At 46.6% G+C, this 11,220-nt stretch overlaps 1 long non-coding RNA gene across 1 annotated transcript; it reads left to right on the top strand.

Moving 5' to 3' along the window:
- The first annotated feature begins 1,916 nt into the window (after positions 1-1,916).
- LOC132652261 (uncharacterized) lies at positions 1,917-10,057 on the top strand. Its single transcript, XR_009589731.1, has 3 exons — positions 1,917-2,080; positions 2,514-2,579; positions 8,432-10,057. It is a non-coding gene; the product is annotated as an uncharacterized LOC132652261 (long non-coding RNA).
- The last annotated feature ends 1,163 nt before the right edge of the window (positions 10,058-11,220 follow it).

The following is an 11,220-nucleotide window of genomic DNA, read 5'->3' as shown; positions in this document are numbered from 1 at the left end:
TTAATACACATTATGTGATTATATTGCCATCGTGTAATGGAGTATTTTAAACTGATTCTTTAAAAAAGTTATTATTACTCTATTTCATATGTATGGGTGTCTGGTCCACTTGTACATCTGTGTACCATAGTGCTCTGAAGGTCAGATAGGGTGCCAGGCCTACTGGAACTCCAGTTACAGACAGCTGTGAGCCACCACCTTGGTGCTGAGATCTGAACTTGGGCCCCTGAGGAGCAGCTAGCATTCCCAACTGCTGAGTCATCTCTCTAGGGCCTAAGCTGCTTCTCTTTTGATTGAGTTCTAAACATCACATGAATAGAGAACATTAGAAGAAAATCCATGGTAGAAACTTCTGAATGTGACCAATGTATAAAGCACAGTAGGGAAAACTGAAATTATCATCTCATACTATGATATGAGATGATACTATGGCACTTTCTGACCTAGCATAATATTCAGCATACTATAAATATTTAATGAAACTTTACAAACAAAATTGTGTGTAGGCTGAAATATTGTCTCCGATGTTTATTTTCTTGGTAGTGTGGTTTCTCTAGTCCCTCCCCTTAATTATTTGCATTTTACTCAGTGAGCAGCAGAATTATCAGCCCAATACATGCAAAGCCAACAGATGGGCTTCTTTGGGAAGGAGATAGTACATGTGACAGTGAGAAGATACCCCTTCTGTGGACCCCAGTCTCTAGCAGACCTTCCTTCTCTTGGCAGGATCATCTGGTATACCCTAGCATCTGAGAGTCATGAGATTTTATTTCCAACTGATAACTTTTCCCCTCTTTTTGTGTCAGTGACTTTGGCAGATCGTCCCTTCTTGGGGATTTTGATTAAAGTAACAAGTAAATTCTAAAGTCCTTGATTATTTTTTAATGGCTTCGAAGTGACTCTTCCTCTAATTGAATCCTATCCCACGTCAAACTAATTGGGAATCAGTTCTCTCCTGCTTGTCAGGATTATGGGGCACCCGATTTAGTCTGTCACAGCAGGCTCTGCCCTCTCTATTCTTCCCAGGCAGGCCTTCACTTCCTCCACCACTTAAAGCCCACCGCCTCCAGCTCTGAGCGCCCATCTCTTCAGAGAAGCCGGGCTTGCCCCACAGGAGGCTTTCCCTGGCTCCTTTTGGCAGACAGCCCAGGTGGTCCCGCCTGGGGAGTAGAGGACTTGGGTGATACCCTGCTAGCAAACAAGCTAAGCCAGCTACCCAATGGGTGGGAGTTTTTCGGGAGCCAAGGGGCTCCCTTCATTTTTGTTTTTAAATACAGTGTATATTTAAATATGTTGACTATATTGAATAGTGTCTATTTTTTTTTTTTGGTACAAAGTGATGGCTTATAATGAGATTTTCAAGTAGAGCACATACTTCAGACATTTTAACTTCCTTTGACCATTTCCTGTTCCCCTCCCAGTCTTGCATATCCCTTCTTCCTCCTAAAGACTTCCACTTTTATTTTCATATCATGTTTATGTATATATGTGTGCACAGGTGTGTGAAACTTAGGTTTCATAAATGCAAAAAAAAATGTGTTTGCCTTTCTGAGTATGGCTTATGTCATTGAGCGAGTGTGCAGCTCTCAGGCCCATCCATTTCTGGCTTGGTTTTACTCTTTGCTGCTGAATGAAACTCCACTGTGTATACAAACAATGTGCTATCTATTCACTCGCAGTTGGTAGACACCGTGCTGATTCCATCGCTTGGCTATTGTGACCACTGTTTAATAAATAAAATAAACAGGTGCCCCGGTGCCTCAGCCTCCTTTGGGTGTTTTCCCAGGAGTGGAATAGCAGATCGTTCACTGGGTCTATTTTTAGTTTTCTGAAGAGCCTCTGTTCTGATTTGCATATTGGTGTCACCGTTTATATTCCCACCAGCAATGTAAAAGCCCTCGCTTCCCCACAGCCTCAGCTGTGGGTATTTCTCTTGATGAGATGCTTTCTGCAGCTGCTGCCAAGAGGAAGGCTGTCCATCTGCTGAGGACTTGCCGTGGGGTTTCCTGGTGCAGCCCTTCCCAAACTCCAACACAGGCGCTCCTTCCACCATGTCCCCAGGCTCAGAGACATCACAGAGGTGAGTCACCACTGTCCCTTTATATCTGACTCTTTACTCAAGTGTCAGTGCTCCAATGGCTTCTTGGCCTTGCCTGAGACATTTGTTTGGCAGGATCCTAGTCTGTGAGGCCTACTCCTGACATGTTCTTCAGCACTACCCTCACCTCCACAGACTCTCCTACCATCTGTGAACCAGAATGTTTCACCCTCACTGCAGCCTCTCCAGCCTCAGATCCACATACTTAGAAATAATCCTCAATTCCCTTGCCTCCTTTTCTCCCTGAAACCTGATTCCCTTGATCCTGTCATACATTCCTGAAGATAAGTCATCTGGCCATGCAAACTCAACTCTTGTTCGAGTTGCAAGAAGCCTGAAGGAAGGGCTCGGAGTCTCCAGGTGATTCCTCATCCTTTTTGTCATCAGTCTCACTTTCTGCATTGATACCTTCCAGCATCACCTTGCACCCGCAGGCAGCGGCCCTATCGCACAGATCAGAGGGACAGGAGGTTTCTCACAGGTAAGTGACCTTGGTTCCCTGTAACAAGCCCTTGCCCACTGCTGGCCTGACCTGTTTTTGGGGAAGGGATGGAACGAAATCCACCTGTGCCACATGTTCTTGCTGCTCCCTGACAACCTCCTTCCCTCCACAGGCCCCTTTTCTCCTGCATTGCTGTCTCCTTCCTCACGCACAAGACTTCTCTAAAGAGTAGAGCCTTGTTCCTGACCCTGTGTTTCCATCACCATTTCTGTGTCTCACATCACCCCTCCATGTTGTGTATCACTGCGTCCAGGTCAAGATTCCCCTTTCCCTTCAGCCTAAACTCTAAAGATTTGGTCTTAGCACTTCATCCAAAGGTGTTTTTAAGCTCACCGCCTTACTGAAAGCTTTGGTTTCTTCTCAGACCTCGAACGTGGTCTCTGAGCAGTGCTTAGTGGGGTGACCCTACAAAAGATGCGCCTTCTTCCTGCAAGCTTCCAGACACCTCACTCTCTGGATCACACCTATCTCAGTGATCTTGGTCCCCTTGGTCATGCGCTTGGCTTTCATGCTCTTTGACCACCCATACCAGAGGTTCAGGGTTTCTTTTGGACTACTTTTGCTTGTTGTATCTGTGTTTGTTGGATGGCACCTCATGCCATCTTTAACTCATGACTCCCAAAAGTTATATCTCAAGCCACGGTGACTGATCTGTCTTCCCTACAATGGAGGGCCTCTGTATTTTCAGCAGAGCCTCCAGGATCCTTGCCTAAGCCCTCACCGTAGCTAGGCTCACTCTGTCTATTCAGTCACTGTGTCTTCAGCATCTTTTTTTTCCCCCACCAGTGGTCAAAGGTATCAATCATAAAAGAGCTGTCTTCTGCACCTTCAAGTGGCTTCCCAAATTAGTGGGGACAAATGTGGGGCTTCATCTACCCTCAGTGAGTCACCTGTGTTGTGGTATTCACTAATCTGTAGACACGTGGCCTCTGGTATCTCCTTCCACTGTTTCAAATGGCTCCTCTGTCAGCTATGACCTGGGTGCTTATTTTTACTTCTCCTGAGGAGCCCTTACCTCCAGGTCTTCCTTCTACAGATAGTACATGTAATGTCCCATCTTCTTGGATTACCCATCTTCTCCTGCCATCTCACTCCATTTTGTGTCCCCTAAACCACTTTCTGAGACTATCACTTGACTGGCTATTCAATAATCACCCCTTTTACTAAAATGTAGCTCCTTGAGGTGTGGCTGTGTGTTGCTTTGGTCATTTGCAAATCACATCCACGAAGCCTGATACAGCACTTGGCATTAACACACATGGAGCCATGCATTGTCTCTTCTCTGTCATGAGGACATTTAGTTTGAGGATTTACAACATCCCTAGAAGGAATGGTGCATTAATGGACCTAAGATCTTGTCCAATCACTAAACATGGACAGTCTTCTCAGATCAGCAGAAATATCATCTTCAAATGGCAACCTAAACAGCAGTTAAAAATTCCAAACAAAATTTAACTTGGGGAGTGTTCCGTTCCTCTTATTTATGCTGGGAATGTTTACATTCTACACTTCAACAGAAGCACTGTAATTTTGATTGGGGGCAGTGACTCAGATCTGTGGGAAGGTTACCTCGGTGTTTTGAAGTTGGCTTTGACTCTGTCTTATTTTGGAAGCCGAACTAAGTCAGGCCTCGTCAGTGTCTCGCAGGCTGCCGTGTCCCATCAGCGATGGCATTACTTACTTGTGAAAGCACCTTGCAACTCTGTGCTGTCAGCCGGACAGTGGAAAGGGAAGTGCACAACAAATTCAGCAGAATGTTGCACAGTAACAGCACCGAATAAGAAATGGCGTTTTTGTGGTACAACATGCCCTTCCAATTTTAGCTAATTTCAAGTTATTCTTCATCAGAAAGCTACCTACAAATGGAAAAGTATGTAAAATAACTATTTTCACGCCAGGGGGAGCAGCGCTGTAGCTGCTCTGTAGACCAGGCACACTACCGAACACATTCGGTAACTATTAGCACCCTCGCCAAGTTCTACACCCGAGAGGGCCCATGGCTGAACGGGTAGCAGTCTTCTTCTTCATGTTTTTAAAAGCCATTATACGTTTAGAAGGATTTAAAGAGCTACCGAGTTTTCTAGAACATGGTTTGGTTCCAGTACGTGATGTGTAGAGACATCTCCCCTCGCACAGATTGCTGAGATTGTATGTGCTGAGATTCATTGGTCAAACACCCCCAAGTCACCCCTGAGAAGAGGGGAAGGAGCCAGCTCACCCGATATGCTATGCTGTCCTTCATCCACACTACGAGATTTTGCCATTTTTTTTAATTTTTCTAACTTTAATGACAGCACTCTACCTTTGTGTCTCCCTAGTCACTAAAAAGTAAAACTTTTTTTTTTTTTTTTTTTAGATTTCTATTTTGTGTAGGTGTGCATATCTGTGAAGTGTTTGGCACGTGGGTTCATGACAGTACCCATGGTGGCCAGAGAGGGTGCTGGGTCCTCCGGAGCTGGAGTTGCAGGCAGCTATGAGCTTGGTGTTGAACTAAGGTCTTCTGCAAGGCCAGCAAGTGTTCTGACTGCTGACCCATTTCCCTACCTCCACATAAAACCTTCTTTAAGGGTCAATATTTAATTTTTGTTAAAATATATGTAAAACAATGTTATTTTAGTTGCTTTCACGGGTGAGCTCAGTGGCTGTTTTTACAACCATGTGATCTTCAAAGCTGCCCGTGACTGTAAAGCTGCCACGGAGGCCTGGGTACGCAGAACCTTCAGGCCTTCTGGTGTCCACCCCAGTGACAAAGGTACATTGTGGAGCTCTGTCATGTTAATAGGATACCGGGGCACAGGGCAGAGAGACCATGGCACATGTTCCCACCCATCCCTGCACCATCAGCTCTTCTGAGCCAGCTTGCAGGGCTGTTTCTGCCTTTATTGGCTCTGCCGATCGTCCCTCTCCAGGTGAAGCTTCCTCACACTTCTCTGGAGATGGATGCGTAGGACTCTGCATGCATGCACTCTGTAAGTAATGGTTCCATTTCTTCCGCACTGCTGGTTCAAATTCTCTTCCTTTCTCCCTCAATTCCAAAACCCAGAGAAACAAGAAGATTTAATCAGTTACTTTTCTCTTGCTGTGATAAACCGTCAGGACTATGGCAGCTTAGAAAAGAAAGAATTTACTTGGCTTACTGTCATGGTGGAGAGGCCCAGCAGGAAGCAGCAGCATGGTGGCTGGAGCAGAAAGTTGAGGTCCCATGGCTTGAATCCCAAGCAGGAAGTGAAGAGAGAATTGGAACTGGCATGAGTCTTTCTACTCTGAAAGCTCCCTACAGTGACAGCTTCATCCAACAAGGCCACAACTCCTAACCCTCCCCAGACAACTGAGGAGCGGGCACTGTGGGGGACAGTTCTCATCAAGCCCCTGAAAGGCTCCTCCTTCCTCTCTGTGAGGAAGAGGACGGAAGGTATCTCCAGACTCACTTTCCTCTCTGGTTTCTGGCCTGGGCCACCGAGGGCTACAGGTGTATGCTAGAGGCCGATAGGGCAGACTAGCAGATTTCGGAGAAGTGGAGTCTACCAAGCCATTGGGTTTCCCTGCTTCCCCATGGTCAGACTTTTCAGAAACTGAGCCAGCCTGCCTTCAAGAGAACTCTGCACAAACATTCCCCGGCATTGTAGGCAGGGCAGATAGAGAGGCAGGCTGGTGGAGTAGACCCGGAAACTGGTCACTGGCAGGCAGGGGGCAGGAGCACCGGACCAAAGGACTCCGAGCAATTCCTCTCTGATGTTGAGTTTTCAAAGCTGATCTACAGAGCAATGCTGACAGTAGATTTCCTGCCAGCAATAAAGGTGGCCTGATTCACAGAATAATTACTGTATGCAAATGAGTGTGATTCTCCTCTGCCCCTTTATGGATGGCTCTGCTTTGCCATTCGTCAGGGCCACACATTTCACTTGGGAGGAGATGGATTTAAAGAGACAGGAGCCCCTGGAGCTTTGAGGTGAACTTACTAAATCCACGCTAAGTGTCTTCACAAATAGAAGCACATATGCTAGAGACGGGCTGCCAGGGTTTGACATTTTTATCTAAGCATGTTGCTTGGAAAATGGGAAGTACTGTCCCCGGAGTCTACTGGTGGAGCAGAATATTGGGTTTAATGAACCCAGGGGTCTTCAGTCTTCAGGGAAACCTCCTGATGAAACAAAGTCAAGAAAAAAGTTTTCTCTCCAACATGACTATGATCCTGACTCAAAAGAATACAGGAAGTTTGAAATCAGTGAGCTTTGTTTGATGCTACAATGTTGCAAAACAGTAAAACCAGAAGTGAAAGTAAAGCTTTGAAACCCTTGACTCAAGAGGGCTGGTGAGAGGGGGCTGGCTGGTGAGGGTTCCTTACTGCCCTTGCGGAGAACCAGGGTTCAGGCGCAGCCCCCCCCCCAACACCTAAACTCCAGTTTATACACACACAAATTAAAAAAAAAATTAGATCTTAAAAAAAAGAAATAAATAAAGCAGAAACCTATTGCCGGGGCTTTCATGGTTCTCACTTGAGGTTCAATGGAGAGAGAGACATCTATGCCATTCAAGGCCTTTTCCTGGGGCAGTCTCTCAGCTAGTGCCTAACGTATTCTGATGTCTCCTGCCCTCCTCCTCTCCACATCTTTCTCTCAGTTTCCATCCATCTCCCTGCATCCCAGTCCTGTACTTCCTGTGCTGGCTCCTCAGCTCTTTATTAGGCCCAAAGCCACAGTCCTCACTCAAGCAGTAGGGCAGAGAAGGTCACCTTCCCCATGGCAGCTTATTTTTAAATGCAGGGGGAAAGTGGCATGTATATATCCTGCTGGCAGGTGCTGCCAGCTTCAAAGGACAAGAACAGAATTTTCCGTAGCCAGAAGATACAGTATGTGTGGGTCAGCCCGACAGAAGCCATTCCCTCCTTTGTGTGTTTGGCCTTGATTCCCTGAGGCCTCAAGATGATGCAACAGGTGGATCTCCCAGCATGAGTCTGTGTGCCCACTGTAACATGCGTGAGGGTTGGCCATTCTCAGGGATGGAGCCTACATCCGCTGGAACAGGAGACCCCTTCTCAGGAGTCTGTAGTACAGGGCACTTTGTAAAAGTAACTTTTATCCTCCTGTTCCAATTGTCTCCCAGGCTTATCGCCTCCATCCAATCTAACCTAGGCCTAGGGAGTCTTCAGCCTCTGAGACTTACTGCTGACAAAACCCTTTCCTGTTCTTACTGAGAACAATAACTGGCTGGTTCACCTCAGCTGTTCTGACTCAAACTCCTCCCAGGTACCATATTCAATCTGGTTTTTCTTCTGGCCTTTGAATTGCTCTGCTTGGCCTCAAACTAACTCCAGCAATCTTTTCTAATCTTCCAGCTCCTTCTCATTCTCTGGCTTGTTCTGTCTTCACCTGAGGCTGTTCTCTTATTCAACCTCTCTCTGTAAAACTCTCCTGCTAAAATTGCTGGCTCTCTCCCTCTTTCTGTGACTTGCTCTCTTAATTGAACCAGCACGGAGGTCAGTAAGAACTAGAAAGCGTGATCTTATTCACCAGTAAGTCTCAGAGGCTGAAAGCATGCTAGGCCTAGGGTAGATTGTACAGAGGCTAGAAGCTTCCATGACTAGGCCTACGTTAGCAGATGGAGGCAGCAAGCCTCGGAGACAACAGGAGAATAAAAGTTCCTTTAACACTGTTTCCCAGCAGCTTCTGCCTTTGCTCCCCACACTCCGTGCTTACCGACACCTCTGAACATGAAAGAAGAGTTAGTAAGTGTAGTGGCCTCATCTGTCACTGGGCTGTCTTGTCACTCATGTTGTAACAATATATTGATGACAGGGCCTCCAACACACACTCTTTCCCTGTCACTTTCAGAATGAAGATGATGCAGCCACGTTCACATGTCCACATGAAGCATATACCATGGTGGCCATCACTACCTTCCCCAGAATATTAAAGCCAAATAATATTCAAATGTTCTGACAGTGTCACTCATGTGAGCCGGATGCCCAATGTTCCCTGACCCTTCAATTTTTCCTCGTGGCTCACTTGAAGAGCATGGGCTGCTTTGAGATCAAAGAAAATGCTGCCACTATTTCAACCTTGGCTTGATCCCCAATCACACCTTTTCAAAGAAAAACCCTAATCATCCTACTCTCTAGAAGTGATGAGAATGAACATGACTAGGTGGTGGTTTGTTTGCTCTCAGCCTCTCTTCACCTATTGACGCATAGCACAAAAGCCAGAATGCTCAAAGGAGGACACTGTGTGAGCGCGGCAATTTTCAGTTCACTTTCAAGCTTGAGTGTGGCAATGGCCATACTTACACAGAGGTGAGTGCGTGAGGAATCCCCGAGTACTTCCTTTAAGAACAGCCTCAAGGGGCTGGCGAGACGGGCTCTGCGGGAGAAGGCACCTGACCGCCACCTGAGTTTGATCCCTGAGATCCACAGTGGGAGGAAAGAACCAACTCTCTCAAGTTGTGCGACCTCCACACATTCCCCGTGACACACACACACACACAAACACGAACAAATTTGTAATAAAAATTTAAGGAAATATTCTCAAGAAAGACCTAATTCAGTAGAAGACATTCCAAATGACATCTGGATGATAATTGTTTCTAAGTTTATCATGAAAAAAAGTGTACTTACTTTTTATTTTGGTGAGAGAATAAATGAAGAAAGTAAAAGCAAAGCTGACTGTGTGGGGTTGCAGCGCTTATGTCGAGCTGACAGTGCTTGACTTCCAGCTGGGGAGATGATTCTGCACATCACGGACTCACTGAGGAAGCTTGTGGGTCAGAGCTGAGGCCCCAAGAGCCCACACAAACACCGGTGGGTGCCGTGGCTCACCTGTAACTCCAGTCTCACAAGGTGGAGGCAGCATCTCCAGAGCAAGCTCGCAAGCATAAGAAGCCACAGCTGTGAGCTTGGGCTTTGACTGAGAGATCCTGCATCAAAAAACAAGGTGGAAGAGCAATCCAGGATGATTCCTGGAATCAATCCCCAGCCGCCCCCCCTCCACACAGGTGCACATGGGCAGTCAAGGTCACATATGTTCATATGTATGCATAGATGTAGATGCCCTCCATGCTCACAAAGGAAAAACATCTTAAAGGTTAGCATTGCTCACGAGGAGCCAGTCTTCAGGCAAGGTGGCAGAAACAGCATTAATTCTCAATGTGTTCATTCATTTCAACTTCTGAAAATGTCTGCCGCCTTTGTTATAGGCTAAACTTTGTTTTGTCCATAAAAGATATGTTGAAGCAACAGAACAAGAAAATTTGAACACAGGGAACTTCCCAGAGACTCATACTCCAACCATGGACTATTAATGGAGATAACCTAGAACCCTGACAATGCAGCCACTTCTGATGAGAACTGATAGACTAAGATCAGAAAGAAGGAGAGGAGGACCTCCCCTATCAGTGGACTTGGGGAGGGGCATGCAGAAAGTCGAGGGGAGGGTGGGGCCGGGAGGGGAGGAAGGAAGGGCTTATGGGGGGATACAAAATGAATAAAGTGTAATTAATAAAAGTTAAATAAAAAAAAGATATGTTGAAATCCTTGGTTCTTTACAATGTGACTTTCATTGAATTTGAAGGGTTGGCTCTCATCCAAGATATGACCTGTGTTCTCATAAGAATGTCTGTTTGGATGCAGAGATTGGTGTGTCAAGTAAGCCCATGTGAACATGAAGTCTAACACACACAAGTGCCTCTACAGGTCAAGGGACAGCAACCGTTGCCAGCACTAAGAGAAAGGACAGGATCAACCTTGAGGACGTTGGCTCTCAGGCCTCCAACACAATTCTCTGCTGTGTAGGCTGTCAGTTGTATGTATTGGATTAAGGAAACCCGAGACAAGTAACATATACATGTGTGCGCCCCTGCATGTGCACACACACAGGGAGTTGGGTAACTCACCCATCTGAAGTTAAAGGTCAGGGATGACAGGCAGAGGTGGTGGTTAGCCACTGAGTGCACAGTAAGGGGTGGAGACGCTGGCGTGAGGGCTGCCGACCATAGCAAGAGCTCGAAGAAAGCCAGAGTCTGTCTGCTGAAGGAGGGGAATCAGCACACAGACAGGAGCAGGCCTGGTGGAAGAGCAGCAGCGACGCTCGGAAGTGGTCCTGCACTCAGCCCAGCACAGCCGCTTTGTTCAGCTGTGGCCCTTCGCTCCCTTGCTCACCGATGCCGGTCAGCTCTGAGTGGGCCTCTGCTCTGCTCTTGCAGGCAAACCACTCCATCACAACAGTAGAAAATTAACTTGATTTTAGTGATCCTGTGTCAAAAAAACAAAACAACACCATATTTTGAACGGTACCTGTTAAACCTGAAAATTTGCGAGGAGAAAGACCAAATCCACAATTCTCTAGTTAAAGCAAGCTATATTAAACACTGGACAGGAAGATGGACCCTGGCCAGGTCCATTCCCAGGATTCCCAGACAATGTTGCTGGAGTAGGTCAGGGGCCTGTGTACTTTCTGCATTGGTCCAATGGGGGCAAGCATATACCCTGGCCTTCTTCCTGCCTAGCTGTCTCCCGCCTAAGTGTCATCAAGCACATCGAGTGCACCTGGGGCAATCAACCTTGTTTACCGAAGTGAAAACACACGGCTTGTTATCTTATGTGAGCAACAGCCCCCAGCATTCCAGGAAG

Source organism: Meriones unguiculatus, chromosome 2, assembly GCF_030254825.1.
Source record: "Meriones unguiculatus strain TT.TT164.6M chromosome 2, Bangor_MerUng_6.1, whole genome shotgun sequence".
Taxonomy (NCBI): Eukaryota; Metazoa; Chordata; class Mammalia; order Rodentia; family Muridae; genus Meriones; species Meriones unguiculatus.
Note: the sequence above shows the minus strand (reverse complement) of the source record. Positions and strands in the feature narration are given on the sequence as shown.